The following is an 18,950-nucleotide window of genomic DNA, read 5'->3' as shown; positions in this document are numbered from 1 at the left end:
CACTTTGGGTCAGCTGGAAATTCACTGGAGTAGGTTGAACTCATCCAGTAGAACTGCTTCTGCCCTGTTTTATTTGTGCTTAGCTCTTACCTTTCAATTGGGAGTGGGGTTGTTTCATGGGTGTTAATTCTAGAGCCCCACCCCATGAAGCAAGCCTTGGGAAGGGAATCTCCTCGTGTGGCACTGAGGAAAGCAAGTCCTAAGGCACAAATACTTTTAAAGCATCTTTTCTTGCTGTCTAAGAAATCCCACAGCTGGACCAAAGGAAGCCTGCCCTGCCTAATGCAAAAGTGATCACCAAACCCAGCATCAGTGAGGCAAAGAACACTCTTGCCTTGGGTATGGAGAGCTGAAAGGAACGATATTTCAGCTGCAGCCTGACCTCTACATGGAAAACATTCCAAATTGACTCCTTAATTGGCAAAGGTCTTAACCATAATTTTGCAGAATAAACACATTAGCAGTGTTTCCATTCACTAGTAGCAGAATAATGGAAGTTAAGATAATATCTGCTGGGTGATGATGTCACTGCCAGTAAAGTTACAGGGTGGTAATAATTTATTCTCAGGCAGTTGTTATTTTGAAAAATATGTCTTCTATGCAGGTGTGGTAGTTCATGCCTTTAGTCCCAGCACTTAAGTGGCAGAAGCAGACACATCTCTGAGATGGAGGCCAGCAAGGTCTACAGAGCGAGTTTGACACAGAGAAACCCTGTCTTGAAAAACCAAAATATATATATTTCGTTCTAGTAAATCCCTTTCCATAACTAGAATAGGAAGAGAACTTGGGGAAAGCTAAGACATGCTTATGGCATTCTACAGTAAGAAAATGAAAGCATGTAACAAGTTTCCAGTAGATTTAGCAGCTGCAGGACATGAAACATCACATGGTAGCCTGACAAAAGATAATTCCATCACCTGGAGGAGTAGGCCAACCAGCCCTACTTGGGAAGTTTAAGGGTAAGAGAGGCCCTATCTCAGGGGGTAAATGAAGATGGATGTCCCTGATCAAAGACCACAAACATTGTCCTCTGGTCCCTATGCCCACAGAAGACAGACTGTGCCCATGGCTAGACATTACTGGAAGTATTTACATGTACTAATAGCAGCCCTGAATGCGAAAAGCAGAGCTAGGCAGGTCTAAAGGTGGCATTTTATTGAGAAACATTGCAATTGTGGAAAAGTGATTATTATTCTTCTGTGTTTGCAACTCGACTTACAACAGTAACAAAGAAATGAGGGCTTATAGCCAAGCAGTTAAGGAAAGGGAATTCCTAAAAGGAAACATTGGATTATAGACCCTGTCTAAGCCAACCTGGCAGATTCTTACTGAAGACAGGTGTAAGTGCTCCGATGTATGTTGGGTTTGCACATTCTAGACTTACTTAGAAAGATGCTTGTTAGAACAAGGTGACATAGACCCCATGTACAAATTACAAAAGCTAGGACTGTTGCCTGGAGAGGTTAAAGAAATTTAGCTAAGCAAATCAAGGAGAAAGTCTTTGAGAGAGACAAACATTTGACTTTCATTTTATAGGGAAGGGAATTAAAGCAGTGGTTAAGATATTTGCCCAAGCCCCCCAGTTAGGAAGTAGAGGAACCAAGGGAATGAATATGCATAAAAGATTGAACTTCAAAATCCACACTACCAAATGGATAACAGGGCTAGAATTCACTTCAAGGGCTTGTGATCATTTCTGTTGTACTAATATTCTTTGTAAGCTTGCCAAATGCCCTGAGTACTACCCAATGTCACAGTGTTAAAATCTAGGTAAACAATAGAGAACCAATCAGATAGGGTGTTGTGGTTTCATTCTATGTTACAGAGCTGTGTTTGAGAAAGCACAGAAGTACAGTGAGCAAGAATAATGCAGGTGTGTTTATCAGAAGATACACCCATTTCCTGCTTCCTTGTCCTAATCACCACATCCACTGAGTGCCAAGCCAGGAACTTGCCAGTCACACTAACAGCCACAGCATTGGTTCAGGCAGTGTGGAGTCAGCACCAATATGAAAGTAAGGCCTCCCTCTGCAAGGGAATACATTATCACTGAATAAGAGGAAAATAGAGACATTAATGCTATTTCAAGTTGGAAATGATTTAGCTAGTATGTTTAATTTGCCTAGAATTATGATCTTTGTACATTATTATTTCATTACTAACATATATATAATGGGGGCTCTGTGCTTGCCGTTATGTGCATGTGATATGAGAAGACAATTTTGTGCAGTCTGTGTTCACCTCCATTTTATGTGGGGAGGGAGATACATGCATACATGTGTGTGTGAGTTTGTGTGAGATATATATATATATATATATATATATATATATATATATATATATATATATATATCAAGTTCCAGAAGAATATATATATATCTGGATTTGCAGACAGTTGTAAGCTGCCATGTGAGTCCTAGGAAATAAACCCCGATCCTCTGGAGGAACAGCCAGTGCTCTTAACATCGAGCCATCAGTCTAGCCCCAATAAAATACATTTTAAAGGTAGTATTGGAAAAAATTAGGAAGTTGGCTATTGTGCTAATAAATAAGACATGTCATCTATATACCTCTTAGAATCCAGTGGACAAAAAATGTCCACACATTTCACATACACATGTTGGGGATTTACAACAAAGTCTTGAGCATGCTAAGCATATCCTTATACTCAGCTATGCTGTGGAGTCTTCAGTGATACTCTGAATAGTATGCAGTATATGGTTTTCATTGAAACGTTGAAAGAAAATTTGTTTTGTACAGTAAAATAGTGCTTCTGTTCTATTTAGTGGAAAAGAAAAGAAAAATTTTATCATCACCTAGTATTTTACTGACACATAGCATTTGCATTTGAGTCAGGCAGGCTTCTCAGTGCTTAGTACATATTTTTAATGGCTTTGAAGGATATCCTAGAGCATATATTCTTTAAAGGCAAATTTTTTACCTGTTTACACAAGGGGAATCAACACTTACCAAATAAAGTGAAATATTATCACCTACTCAACATATTTAATCTCTGGTACAGAAAGACTAAAGCAAAGTAAAGTGATACAAAGTGTAGAAACTGCTGGGTGGTTCTTCTTGTCCCTGACACTTACACACACACTATTCTGTTTCCTATATCAAGAACTTCACAGCTGGGTGTGGGTGCATAGCTCAGTAATCCCAGCACTTGAGAGCCTGAATCAGGAGGATTTTGAGTTTGAGGACAGCCAAATCTACACACCAAGACTCTGTCTCAGATACCTCCCCAGCCAAGTCTTCCTCCTCAAACAAACACAACTCAAAAGATTCTAATTGTTTTTTTTCTAATCTCCCACCTAATTTTGCATTGCCTACATTGAGGTTTAATTACCTTCCTCTTTCAATTTAACCAAGTCCTCTTCCAGAAAGAATTTTAAAGAAGCATTTGAGTGAAAAGCCCTCATGTGTCAAGAGCTGAAACATGGTCTTGGGATAATAGACAGAGCGGGACTGGCTTACTTTGCTCCCTTATGAACTGTGCTACTCTGAAAGAGGCACTCATCTATATTATAGGTTTATAAATGTGAAATACCCGTCTTTTGCTACCTGTAAGATTTACCTTCTGTGTAAGACTGCTGTGTCTGAGTTTGGTTGGTTGAGCTCCGTGGTGTGACACAAGCATGTAGAAAACACAAGTGAAATACCAGAGAATGTCTCTCTCTTCCTTTAATATTTTTATGAATGTGAACGTTGAGCTTGGATGTATGTCTGCACCATGTGTGAGCCTGATGTCCTTAGAGGTCAGAAGAGGGTATGGAACCTTCTGGAACTGGAGTTCTAAGTAGTTGTGAACAACCATATGGGTGCTGGGAATTAAACCTGGGTCCTCTGGAAGAACAACCAGCCATCTAAACACTGACCCAATCCCAGAAAGGAGCTTTGTCTTGTTTTTAGCACACTTCTGGAGAACTTCAGTAGATCAGAGGTTGCTTCAGTTCTCATCTGTCACTCTGCAGAGCAATTTGTAAGCACAGGTGCCACTCTGCTAGATGATTAATTTGGAATTTAGTCATTTCCTTTGGAATTTCTTGTTTTTTAAGGAATTATCACTGTATATTTTTAATCCACCCTTTGTTGAATTTCCTCTTAGTTTTTTAATTTGTTGAGTTCTTTACATACTAGGTAGAATTCATCTGGTAGTTTTTAAAATCTGGAAGTTTTTATAAATAAATATTACCCGAGACATGCAGTGGTGACTCATGCCTTAAATCCCAGCAGTAGGGAAGCAGAGGCAGGTGTATCCCTGAGTTTCAGATCATTCTGGTCTATAGAGAATTCCAGGTTGGCCAGGGCTACAGAAAGAAGCTTCTGCTGCAGCGTTTCATCCTAACGTGGCCTTTAACAGGCAAAGTTTAATTTATCAATATTTCCTTGTATGAATGACTCTTTACCAAGGCCTTGTTCTTAAGATTTCTTTTCTTTTCTTTCTTTCTTTCTTTTTTTTAATCTCGGTCTTAACGTTTTTATTGGTGTCCTATTTTCTTGTTTTACAGGTAAGTCCATAATCTAGTTTGATTGAATTTCCATGTAAGTTTTGAAATAGTCAAAGTTTCTGTTAGATCTCTGACTGTCAGTTTTGAGTAACACTGGTGTTATTGCAAAGAGCTGTCTCTGCTCTATTGAATGTCCGCTTTAAAAATCAATTAGGCATTTTGGGGGCAGTGGGGCCCATTCCCAGATTCTCCCTTTGTGTTTCTTTTTTGCCAATACTGGAAAATGTGTATTAAATCTCAATTTGGTAAGCAGATTCCCCCTGCCTTACTATTCGTTTCCAGGTTGTTTTGCCTCTTTTAATTTCTTTGCATTCTTTTCCTAGTTTTAGAATTATATTATATTTAGAATTATATATATATATATATATATATATATGTTTTTTCCCATTTATTATTATTTTTTTAACTTAATACACTTTACATCCTGCCCACTGCCACCTCCTCATCACCCCTCCCACATTCCTTCTCTGAATTCCCCAATCCTTTCTCCTCTGACAAGAAGGGTTCCTCCTGGATTTCCCCCTACCCTTACACATCAAGTGTCTAAAAGGCTAGGCATATCCACTGCCCCTGAAACCAGACATGGGAGCCCTGTTAGAACATATCCCACATGCAGGCTACAGATTTTGGGAACACCCACCCCAAGTTATTCAGGACTGACATGAAATCCAGGCTGCATTTGTGCAGGGAGACCAAGGTCTAACCTGTGTATGTACTTTCATTGGTGGTTCAGTCTGTGGGAGCTTCAAAGATCCAAGTTAGTTGCTTCTGTTGGTTTTTTTATGGTGTGCCAGTCCCCTCTTGGTCACCAAATCCTTCCTTCTAATTCTTACATAAGAGTCCTCAAGTTCTGCCTGCTGTTTGTCTGTGGGTACCTACATATGTCTGAGTCAGCTGCTCGTTGGAACCTCTCTGGCGACACCCATGCTAGATTCCTGTCTGTAAGCATAACAGTGCATCATGAATGGTGTTAGGGATTAGTGTTTGCCCATGGGATGCATCTCTATTTGGGCCAGTTATTGGTTGGCCATTCTCTAAGTCTTTGATTCATCCCCTGTCCCTGCATTTCTTGAAGACAGGAAAGATTTTGGGTCAAGTTTCTTGGATGGGATGATGTCTCTGTTATTCCACTGAGGTTCCTGCCTTGGCTACAGGAGGTGGACTCTTTGGGTACCATATCCCCAATGCTGTGAGTCACAGCTAAGGATGCTTCTATTGATCTTGGGGACCACCCTTATCCCAGGTCTTTCTCATCTTAGAGTTGCTCACGCCTACCCCTGTCAATTGCAGTTTTCCACTCATTCTCCTGTCTTTTTGGCAATCCCTCCTTCTCCTCCCCACACCTGTTCCTGAATTCCACCCATTTCCCTTCTCATCCCCTCTTCCACCCAGTTCCCTCCCTCCATCTGACTGTAATGACATTTTTATTCCCCCTCTATGTTAGTTTCAAGCATTCTCCATTGTGCCTTTCTTCTTGTTTAGCTTCTTTGGGTCTGTGGAATGTACCATGAGTATCCTGTATTTTATGGCTAATATCATTTATTTGTGAATACATACCAGGCATGTCGTTTTGGGATTGGGATACATCAATCAGGATTATACTCTCTGCCCATTTGCCTGCAAAATTCATGATGTCTTTTTTTTTAAATAATTGAATAGTATTCCATTCTGTAGATGTACCACATCTTCTGTATCCATTCCTCAGCTGAGGATCATCTAGGTTCTTTTAGCTTCTGACTATCATGAATAAAATTGAGCAAGTGTTTGTGGGATGGTGGAGAATCTTTTTTTTATATGCTCAGGAGTGGTATAGCTATGTCTTGAGTTAGAACTATTCCCATTTTTCTGAGAAACCTCCAAATGGCACTCCCAACAGCAATGGAGGAATGTTCCCATTATCCACATACCCACCAGCTGTGTTTTTATTGATGTGAAGGTCAAGTCCAGGACTCACACAGGCAGAGCAATGCTCTACCACAGTCCCTTAGCCTCTATGTATGGTTTAACATAATTTCCCTGAATTATCGTAGATATATTTTAATGGTACTCCGTACTCCTAGGAATTCCTTTTCACTTTAAATGTCAAAGGGGATCAGGGAAGCATTCTGTGAGGTACAAAAGTGTGTAAATAGAATTGCTATTTCCCTTTTCCTCTTTTATTCTTAGTACTGGTTAGCCCCATTCTATTTCCAATTACGTAAGTGTACAAGTCTCCTGTAAACATAAATTTGGGAAGTGACAAAGTCTGGATTCCAACTCAAATCTAAACCATTTATTTTTTTACCTCCTGTCTCTAGGATTGTATTATCTTTAACTGTGAATGAAACTGAGAATGGCTGCTTTTCATACTCCAAGATGAAAATTGTCATAACCTAAGGAGTACCATGTGCAATCATATGTGCACATAAACTCACTGATGACCAGTGACAGAGCACCCATCCTTCTGACAGATGAGAAAGTTGTGTCCTGTAACTAATGGACATTGAGAATATGGTCAGTCCAAGTGGATTCCATGCACTTAGCCGACCACAAGTCATAGCTTTTGCACTGGGGAGAACCAGCTGCTGGAAGTCATGAACTCATGACCGCTGGAGCTGTGCCCACTATTGCTGCCTGTCATTATGAGAATGTCAAGCAGCATATAACTAGTCAGAATACAGGCTATAATTTCCTCTGAGGTCATACAGATTTACATTATTATATGTTGCAGATTTTCTGTCTATTCATTTCTCAGAGAACAGTAGTAATCTCAAAAATCAGTAGTTTGATCTGGGGGACTATAGGACAAAATCCAATTATTTTTTAGGTGAAAACCTTATGCATAATACAGCTTACTCCAAAGCTTGGACTTCGAAAACAATGTCTGCCCCATTTTACTTTTCATCTAAATTTGGGTTGAAAAGTGTTTATCATCAGAGTGGGTGACTTTTGAGAGACTAGACACCCTTCACATGCAGACCCTTTAAGCACCCCTCAAAAAGAGATGGATTGCTATTTGGTGCTCTGGTTTCCTACCTTTCACTCCTCTCCCTTCTTATTTCACTTTCATTCCTATCATGGCTATGGCTCCGCAGCTCTTATGAAATTTATGTTTATTTTAAACTCAATAGATGTCAGTTCTATAAATTAGTTCCATATATTATGCTTCAAATTTGGCATATGTGTAACAGAGAGACTCCTCTGGTAGAATAGCAATGATTTGATTTACTGTGATTCTTACCATTACTGAAGTGGACTAGCAGGGTAACCCAAGGAAGAATAAGGTGTAATTGCTTGACTAAAGTGGTGGTCGCATCCTTCCAGGACATCCTCTCAATACCAAAGAAGGAGGAGGACTTAAAGGAGGAATATTCTTTATTAGGGAAATAGGGAAGATAAAAAAATGAGACCAAAATGTAGCATGGGTGCATCATTGAAATCTGAGGTAAAATATTACCTACTCTGGAATAGTCTGTGAAGATATTTAAAAGCCAGTACATCTACATGTGTTTCTCCTACAAGTTTCATAGAATAAATGGGCTTAGAAATAGGAAGCTGCTAACACCATCTTAACAATTGTATTATAAAGACAAGGCAAAAATATAGAAATACAGGAAGATTAGTATACTGTGCTTTGTTTCAGTATTAATTTACTTTCTTCTGACAACAATTTATATTTATTTCTTCAGTAACTAATAAAGAGCATCTGCTTTCAGTAATAAGACTTGATACTACTTATGCTCACTTGACTAACACCAGCGTGTGACTTACTGAATATATGCCTGTTATTCTGTGCAAGTCCTCACTTACTAGTAAGCTAGTTAATTTATTATTATTATTATTATTATTATTATTATTATTATTATTATATTTCTACTATAAGAAATGAAATAAAATGTGTGGTTTCCTGGTTGCTGCCGCTGCAGAGAGCCCCTGGGCAGCACCCCACGAGCGAACTTGAGCCTCGGGACCACAGGTAAGACCAAATTTTCTGCTGCAAGAAAGCTGCCTGGTGAGCTTGGGACACACGGAAGCAGAATTTCTCTAGAACCGGGCACGTTCTGTGTTTACCGGAAGTCCCACACCCGCGGATCCCGGCCCGCAGCAGCTCTCTGCTCCCAGACCCGGTGAGAGAGAGACCCAACCGCCTGGTCAGGTGGGCACTCCTGAGGCTGCAGAGTGGAAGAGACCACCAACACTGCTCACCCCTGCCCACATCCCTGGCCCAAGAGGAAACTGTATAATGCCTCTGGGCTCCCGTGGGGGAGGGCCCAGGAGCGGCAGGACCCCTGCCACAGACACCACCGGACCCTGAAGGAAACAGACCGGATAAACAGTTCTCTGCACCGAAATCCCGTGGGAGGGAGAGCTAAACCTTCAGAGAGGCAGACAGGCCTGGGAAACCAGAAGAGACTGCTCCCTGCACACACATCTCGGACGCCAGAGGAAAAAGCCAAAGACCATCTGGAACCCTGGTGCACTGAAGCTCCCGGAAGGGGCGGCACAAGTCTTCCTGGTTGCTGCCGCTGCAGAGAGCCCCTGGGCAGCACCCCACGAGCGAACTTGAGCCTCGGGACCACAGGTAAGACCAAATTTTCTGCTGCAAGAAAGCTGCCTGGTGAGCTTGGGACACACGGAAGCAGAATTTCTCTAGAACCGGGCACGTTCTGTGTTTACCGGAAGTCCCACACCCGCGGATCCCGGCCCGCAGCAGCTCTCTGCTCCCAGACCCGGTGAGAGAGAGACCCAACCGCCTGGTCAGGTGGGCACTCCTGAGGCTGCAGAGCGGAAGAGACCACCAACACTGCTCACCCCTGCCCACATCCCTGGCCCAAGAGGAAACTGTATAAGGCCTCTGGGCTCCCGTGGGGGAGGGCCCAGGAGAGGCAGGACCCCTGCCGGAGACACCGCCGGACCCTGAAGGAAACAGACCGGATAAACAGTTCTCTGCACCCAAATCCCGTGGGAGGGAGAGCTAAACCTTCAGAGAGGCAGACAGGCCTGGGAAACCAGAAGAGACTGCTCCCTGCACACACATCTCGGATGCCAGAGGAAAAAGCCAAAGACCATCTGGAACCCTGGTGCACTGAAGCTCCCGGAAGGGGCGGCACAGGTCTTCCTGGTTGCTGCCGCTGCAGAGAGCCCCTGGACAGCACCCCACGAGCAAACCTGAGCCTCCGGACCACAGGTAAGACCAAATTTTCTGCTGCAAGAAAGCTGCCTGGTGAACTCAAGACACAGGCCCACAGGAACAGCTGAAGACCTGTAGAGAGGAAAAACTACACGCCCGAAAGCAGAACACTCTGTCCCCATAACTGACTGAAAGAGAGGAAAACAGGTATACAGCACTCCTGACACACAGGCTTATAGGACAGTTTAGCCACTGTCAGAAATAGCAGAACAAAGTAACACTAGAGATAATCTGATGGCGAGAGGCAAGCGCAGGAACCCAAGCAACAGAAACCAAGACTACATGCCATCATCGGAGCCCAATTCTCCCACCAAAACAAACATGGAATATCCAAACACACCAGAAAAGCAAGATCTAGTTTCAAAATCATATTTGATCATGATGCTGGAGGACTTCAGGAAAGACCTGAACACACTTAGGGAAGCACAGGAAAACATTAATAAACAAGTAGAAGCCTACAGAGAGGAATCGCAAAAATCCCTGAAAGAATTCCAGGAAAACACAATCAAACAGTTGAAGGAATTAAAAATGGAAATAGAAGCAATCAAGAAAGAACACATGGAAACAACCCTGGATATAGAAAACCAAAAGAAGAGACAAGGAGCTGTAGATACAAGCTTCACCAACAGAATACATGAGATGGAAGAGAGAATCTCAGGAGCAGAAGATTCCATAGAAATCATTGACTCAACTGTCAAAGATAATGTAAAGCGGAAAAAGCTACTGGTCCAAAACATACAGGACATCCAGGACTCAATGAGAAGATCAAACCTAAGGATAATAGGTATAGAAGAGAGTGAAGACTCCCAGCTCAAAGGACCAGTAAATATCTTCAACAAAATCATAGAAGAAAACTTCCCTAACCTAAAAAAAGAGATACCCATAGACATACAGGAAGCCTACAGAACTCCAAATAGATTGGACCAGAAAAGAAACACCTCCCGTCACATAATTGTCAAAACACCAAACGCACAAAATAAAGAAAGAATATTAAAAGCAGTAAGGGAAAAAGGTCAAGTAACATATAAAGGGAGACCTATCAGAATAACACTAGACTTCTCGCCAGACACTATGAAGGCCAGAAGATCCTGGACTGATGTTATACAGACCCTAAGAGAACACAAATGCCAGCCCAGGCTACTGTATCCAGCAAAACTCTCAATTAACATTGATGGAGAAACCAAGATATTCCATGACAAAACCAAATTTACACAATATCTTTCTACAAATCCAGCACTACAAAGGATAATAAATGGTAAAGCCCAACATAAGGAGGCAAGCTATACCCTAGAAGAAGCAAGAAACTAATCGTCTTGGCAACAAAACAAAGAGAATGAAAGCACACAAACATAACCTCACATCAAATATGAATATAACGGGAAGCAATAATCACTATTCCTTAATATCTCTCAATATCAATGGCCTCAACTCCCCAATAAAAAGACATAGATTAACAAACTGGATACGCAACGAGGACCCTGCATTCTGCTGCCTACAGGAAACACACCTCAGAGACAAAGACAGACACTACCTCAGAGTGAAAGGCTGGAAAACAACTTTCCAAGCAAATGGTCAGAAGAAGCAAGCTGGAGTAGCCATTCTAATATCAAATAAAATCAATTTCCAACTAAAAGTCATCAAAAAAGATAAGGAAGGACACTTCATATTCATCAAAGGAAAAATCAACCAAGATGAACTCTCAATCCTAAATATCTGTGCCCCAAATACAAGGGCACCTACATATGTAAAAGAAACCTTACTAAAGCTCAAAACACACATTGCACCTCACACAATAATAGTGGGAGATTTCAACACCCCACTCTCATCAATGGACAGATCATGGAAACAGAAATTAAACAGTGATGTAGACAGACTAAGAGAAGTCATGAGCCAAATGGACTTAACGGATATTTATAGAACATTCTATCCTAAAGCAAAAGGATATACCTTCTTCTCAGCTCCTCATGGTACTTTCTCCAAAATTGACCATATAATTGGTCAAAAAACGGGCCTCAACAGGTACAGAAAGATAGAAATAATCCCATGCGTGCTATCGGACCACCACGGCATAAAACTGGTCTTCAATAACAATAAGGGAAGAATGCCCACATATACGTGGAAATTGAACAATGCTCTACTCAATGATAACCTGGTCAAGGAAGAAATAAAGAAAGAAATTAAAAACTTTTTAGAATTTAATGAAAATGAAGATACAACATACTCAAACTTATGGGACACAATGAAAGCTGTGCTAAGAGGAAAACTCATAGCGCTGAGTGCCTGCAGAAAGAAACAGGAAAGAGCATATGTCAGCAGCTTGACAGCACACCTAAAAGCTCTAGAACAAAAAGAAGCAAATACACCCAGGAGGAGTAGAAGGCAGGAAATAATCAAACTCAGAGCTGAAATCAACCAAGTAGAAACAAAAAGGACCATAGAAAGAATCAACAGAACCAAAAGTTGGTTCTTTGAGAAAATCAACAAGATAGATAAACCCTTAGCCAGACTAACGAGAGGACACAGAGAGTGTGTCCAAATTAACAAAATCAGAAATGAAAAGGGAGACATAACTACAGATTCGGAGGAAATTCAAAAAATCATCAGATCTTACTATAAAAACCTATATTCAACAAAATTTGAAAATCTTCAGGAAATGGACAATTTCCTAGACAGATACCAGGTATCGAAGTTAAATCAGGAACAGATAAACCAGTTAAAAAACCCCATAACTCCTAAGGAAATAGAAGCAGTCATTAAAGGTCTCCCAACCAAAAAGAGCCCAGGTCCAGACGGGTTTAGTGCAGAATTCTATCAAACCTTCATAGAAGACCTCATACCAATATTATCCAAACTATTCCACAAAATTGAAACAGATGGAGCCCTACCGAATTCCTTCTACGAAGCCACAATTACTCTTATACCTAAACCACACAAAGACACAACAAAGAAAGAGAACTTCAGACCAATTTCCCTTATGAATATCGACGCAAAAATACTCAATAAAATTCTGGCAAACCGAATTCAAGAGCACATCAAAACAATCATCCACCATGATCAAGTAGGCTTCATCCCAGGCATGCAGGGATGGTTTAATATACGGAAAACCATCAACGTGATCCATTATATAAACAAACTGAAAGAACAGAACCACATGATCATTTCATTAGATGCTGAGAAAGCATTTGACAAAATTCAACACCACTTCATGATAAAAGTCCTGGAAACAATAGGAATTCAAGGCCCATACCTAAACATAGTAAAAGCCATATACAGCAAACCAGTTGCTAACATTAAACTAAATGGAGAGAAACTTGAAGCAATCCCACTAAAATCAGGGACTAGACAAGGCTGCCCACTCTCTCCCTACTTATTCAATATAGTTCTTGAAGTTCTAGCCAGAGCAATCAGACAACAAAAGGAGATCAAAGTGATACAGATCGGAAAAGAAGAGGTCAAAATATCACTATTTGCAGATGACATGATAGTATATTTAAGTGATCCCAAAAGTTCCACCAGAGAACTACTAAAGCTGATAAACAACTTCAGCAAATTGGCTGGGTATAAAATTAACTCAAATAAATCAGTTGCCTTCCTCTATACAAAAGACAAACAAGCCGAGAAAGAAATTAGGGAAACGACACCCTTCATAATAGACCCAAATAATATAAAGTACCTCGGTGTGACTTTAACCAAGCAAGTAAAAGATCTGTACAATAAGAACTTCAAGACACTGAGGAAAGAAATTGAAGAAGACCTCAGAAGATGGAAAGATCTCCCATGCTCATGGATTGGCAGGATTAATATGGTAAAAATGGCCATTTTACCAAAAGCAATCTACAGATTCAATGCAATCCCCATCAAAATACCAATCCAATTCTTCAAAGAGTTAGACAGAACAATTCGCAAATTCATCTGGAATAACAAAAAACCCAGGATAGCTAAAGCTATCCTCAACAATAAAAGGACTTCAGGGGGAATCACTATCCCTGAACTCAAGCAGTATTACAGAGCAATAGTGATAAAAACTGCATGGTATTGGTACAGAGACAGACAGATAGACCAATGGAATAGAATTGAAGACCCAGAAATGAACCCACACACCTATGGTCACTTGATTTTTGACAAAGGAGCCAAAACCATCCAATGGAAAAAAGATAGTATTTTCAGCAAATGGTGCTGGTTCAACTGGAGGGCAACATGTAGAAGAATGCAGATCGATCCATGCTTATCACCCTGTACAAAGCTTAAGTCCAAGTGGATCAAGGACCTCCACATCAAACCAGACACACTCAAACTAATAGAAGAAAAACTAGGGAAGCATCTGGAACACATGGGCACTGGAAAAAATTTCCTGAACAAAACACCAATGGCTTATGCTCTAAGATCAAGAATCGACAAATGGGATCTCATAAAACTGCAAAGCTTCTGTAAGGCAAAGGACACTGTGGTTAGGACAAAACGGCAACCAACAGATTGGGAAAAGATCTTTACCAATCCTACAACAGATAGAGGCCTTATTTCCAAAATATACAAAGAACTCAAGAAGTTAGACCCCAGGGAAACAAATAACCCTATTAAAAAATGGGGTTCAGAGCTAAACAAAGAATTCACAGCTGAGGAATGCCGAATGGCTGAGAAACACCTAAAGAAATGTTCAACATCTTTAGTCATAAGGGAAATGCAAATCAAAACAACCCTGAGTTTTCACCTCACACCAGTGCGATTGGCTAAGATCAAAAACTCAGGTGACAGCAGATGCTGGCGAGGATGTGGAGAAAGAGGAACACTCCTCCATTGTTGGTGGGATTGCAGACTGGTAAAACCATTCTGGAAATCAGTCTGGAGGTTCCTCAGAAAATTGGACATTGAACTGCCTGAGGATCCAGCTATACCTCTCTTGGGCATATACCCAAAAGATGCCTCAACATATAAAAGAGACACGTGTTCCACTATGTTCATCGCAGCCTTATTTATAATAGCCAGAAGCTGGAAAGAACCCAGATGCCCTTCAACAGAGGAATGGATACAGAAAATGTGGTACATCTACACAATGGAATATTACTCAGCTATCAAAAACAACGAGTTTATGAAATTCGTAGGCAAATGGTTGGAACTGGAAAATATCATCCTGAGTGAGCTAACCCAATCACAGAAAGACATACATGGTATGCACTCATTGATAAGTGGCTATTAGCCCAAATGCTTGAATTACCCTAGATCCCTAGAACAAACGAAACTCAAGACGGATGATCAAAATGTGAATGCTTCACTCCTTCTTTAAATGAGGAAAAAGAATACCCTTGGCAGGGAAGGGAGAGGCAAAGATTAAAACAGAGAGTGAAGGAACACCCATTCAGAGCCTGCCCCACATGTGGTCCATACATATACAGCCACCCAATTAGACAAGATGGATGAAGCAAAGAAGTGCAGACCGACAGGAGCCGGATGTAGATCGCTCCTGAGAGACACAGCCAGAATACAGCAAATATAGAGGCGAATGCCAGCAGCAAACCACTGAACTGAGAATAGGTCCCCTATTGAAGGAATCAGAGAAAGAACTGGAAGAGCTTGAAGGGGCTCGAGATCCCAAAAGTACAACAATGCCAAGCAACCAGAGCTTCCAGGGACTAAGCCACTACCTAAAGACTATACATGGACTGACCCTGGACTCTGACCCCATAGGTAGCAATGAATATCCTAGTAAGAGCACCAGTGGAAGGGGAAGCCCTGGGTCCTGCTAAGACTGAACCCCCAGTGAACTAGTCTATGGGGGGAGGGCGGCAATGGGGGGAGGGTTGGGAGGGGAACACCCATAAGGAAGGGGAGGGGGGAGGGGGATGTTTGCCTGGAAACCGGGAAAGGGAATAACACTCGAAATGTATATAAGAAATACTCAAGTTAATAAAAAAAAAAAAAAGAAATAAAATGTGTGGATTACATGACTTAACATACACATTTCATTTTAAAGGTTTCTAATTTATCATCAAATATCTTGTCTTTTAATCTCTATATTCATCTTATTTTTTAAATATTGAAGACTGGATTTCATTCCATTCCTGAAATTGCTTTATTTTTGCAAACCTTATTAGATAAATTGTGAGCGGGTTTTAATGACCCATGAAGCTGGTAATACCTACTACTTAGCTGACCTCTGAAAAAATTCAAACATACCTAGATAACAAATTATGTGTTAGACACATAGAATTCAAATTCAGTGTTCTAATATAAATATTTAGACCAATATGCTTCTGAAGAAAATACTTATGACTTTTCAGGACTTTATTGCTGTGAAGAAACAATATCATCACAGCAATTCTCATAAAGGAAAACATTTAATTGGGGCTGGCTTACAGTTTCAGAAGTTTAATCCATTTTCATTGTGTGAAGCATGACAGAGTACAGGCAGACTGACACTGAGAAGGAGCTGAGAGTTCTACACCTTGATCCACTAGGAACATAAGGAACATAAGTATATTACACTGGGCCTGGAATGAACATATTAGACCTAAAAGCCTGTCTCTTCCACCAAGGACACACCTCTTAATAGTGCCTCCCTCTTTGGACCCAGGTTTCAGTCTGTTGGGCCAAACCTATTCAAATAACCACAGTGATTATAATTTAAACCTGAAGATTGTTTCCTATCCAAACAGAGCCTTTCTGTTCTGTTCTGTTCTTTCTTTTCTTCCTCCTCTCCCTCCTTTTTCCTTCTTCCTCATCTTCCTCTATTTTCTTTTTTTGATAGATCCAATTAGGATCACTTGCCTTTACCTCCTACTAACTGTCTAAAAAATGCTAAGTAAGTGATATGCTGGTGTATATTTATTTAATAAACTAGCTCTGGTGTGGGAGTATAGATTGAGAACAGTGGGTTTTTGTGTTTCTTGATTTCCATGATATAAATTTTTCCATCAGACCCAGTTTTTGCCACTGACTGTTGCATGTGGAGTTGAAAGAAGATGTGCAGTGCAGCAGCAATACACAGTGATTCTGTCATGCAGATAGAATGTATGCAACCTGGGAAGGGTAGAGAACAACACAGTTTACACCAGGAAGAAGTGATAAATTGTGAGTGTCTATTATTTTAACATATACCTAGGTGTAAGTTTATATGCCTTACCATTTAATAATGATTGTGTCAGCAAACAGTTATGTATCTTATGAGATAAGACATACTGAATCCAGTTGTTCTAGACCTGCAAGGTATCAGTTCTTTCTGAGTGTGCAATTCTGGTGTCAGTAAATGTCTGTGCATTTATTTGACTAAAATAATGATCCTAAGGTCCAAGAAGGCATTCAGAAATCAAGGCCTATGTCTCTTCCAATGTTATTTCAAGTGGTTACAAACTATCTTGTGTGTTGTCTTATGTCTTATAAACCCTACATAAACAACATTTTTTTTCTTTTTTTCGGAGCTGGAGACCGAACCCAGGGCCTTGCACTTCCTACTCAAGTGCTCTAACGCTGAGCTAAATCCCCAACCCCAACAACAATTTTTTAAACATAACACACTTTTATACCTTAAACCTTTTCAAAAATGTCTTCAACCTTGAATGACATCACTTTATCCTCCTAGCATTCGCACTATTGTATATTTCTTTTTCTAGAAATATCACAAGTGCTGCGGGCGTCCATTTCCTTCTGTGGGAAACTCCCATTCTCCTTGATGTTTTTGCAGCTCTTTGTAGTTCATTTGAACTCAGCTTCACTTATGTAGCAAACGTCTGTTACTCAGCAAATTATCAGTTACCCTTGTATCATTCCATATTCAACTCATTAATAACTTTAAAATGATCTGTAAATACTTGTTTAATAGGACAAATTGTGGAAAATGCATGAGACAGTATGAGAAACTGACCAAAATTTAAAACTTTTTGAGGTTAGATGATGTGATCATTATTTTTCCTGGTAACGCAGAACCAGTTTATTGGATATCTAGCCATATCTTGAAACTGGAGAACATCATGGGGACTCAAGAAGTTACCAGACGAGGATTTCAGAGAACAAATGGCACTCAAAACCAAAAAGTTCAAATTGTATAACTATGTTTACAAATTATTTTTATTCTGATTTGATGTGCTTTATTGTGTTCTCAGAATAAAGCCAAAAGTTTCCAGCATAAAGACAGATTAGCCTTTGTATGGGTGATGCCTCAGTTGGGGGAAGTGGGGAGGGAAAGGCATGGATCTCTGTAGCTTGAGGGAAGCTCTGCTCCATAAACATAAAGAGCAAGTAACTGCCTCATCACAGCCTCTGTTGTGTTCTCAGCGCTTTCTCTGGAGTCCTCTGTGCTCCTGAAGGCTAAGCATTGATGATCCAGTGTGTGAAGGAGGCTCCAAAGTAAAAAAACACCCCAGGTGCTCTTGGAGAGAAAGTGGTGCAGGATCTTCCTGTGGTTCTGCATTGTTTTTTTCTCCCAATCTTTTACCCTAAGCTGTCACCTAGTATTAGAAGTTTAAATTTCATGTTTAGACATCCAAAGAGTACACTGAAATGTTTCAGACCCCTAGTAAACATTTGTATAATTTTGTTTATGGTTAGTTCAATGATTGTAATGGCACATCAAAGAAGTCATATTTCTTATTAACCATTGTTTCACAATGATTCTTTTAAGGATGTTCATTTTAACAGTTTTATTTCTTTCTGGTATTATGAAGAATCTACGTTTACTAAGGAACTATAATTCAATCTAGTAATTTTTTCTTTCCTTTTGCTTTTCTCTCCTCTTTCTCCACAATGAGGTCACTCTGACACCATGGTGTTCTCTTACCTGCGGTCTTCTTTTGTATCATCAGTTCCTGCTATGCCCTCATCTGGGATCTCAAGATGGACTGGGGTCTCTTTGATTAGAATGCAGGAGAAAACACTTTCCTCTGGGAATAAATTATATACCCTCAAAAAGCATGTATGAAATATTCACACTTATCTTAGATATATCTGCAGTTAGGTCATACAGCAGTACTGACACAGGTCTAGTTAACTAATATGATTACAAAACAATTATCCCAGATGCCAATCTAGTCCCCAAATCACCTTGTTTTTCTGCTGTGTAGTAAATGCAGTGGGACATTTGTTAGAAGTGTATACCAACCCAATCAGAGTGGGAGAAAAAATATATATGTTATATATTGTATATAATATATTTTATATATAATATAATATTTTATGATTTTACTGGTATATTAGAGTTACAGGACTATGAGATGCTGAATTTTAAATTAAAAGAAAAGATCCTTACACAGATGATTTAGTAAAGGTAAATGTGGTGA

General features: G+C 40.2%; 1 pseudogene; it reads left to right on the top strand.

The window, feature by feature from the left end:
• The window catches only part of LOC134484504 (solute carrier family 53 member 1-like), a 33,203-nt pseudogene extending 14,672 nt beyond the window's left edge, over positions 1 to 18,531 (top strand).
• The last annotated feature ends 419 nt before the right edge of the window (positions 18,532 to 18,950 follow it).

Source organism: Rattus norvegicus, chromosome Y (assembly GCF_036323735.1).
Source record: "Rattus norvegicus strain BN/NHsdMcwi chromosome Y, GRCr8, whole genome shotgun sequence".
Classification (NCBI taxonomy): domain Eukaryota; kingdom Metazoa; phylum Chordata; class Mammalia; order Rodentia; family Muridae; genus Rattus; species Rattus norvegicus.
The sequence above is the reverse complement of the archived record's forward strand: the minus strand, read 5'-3'. Positions and strand labels throughout refer to the sequence as shown.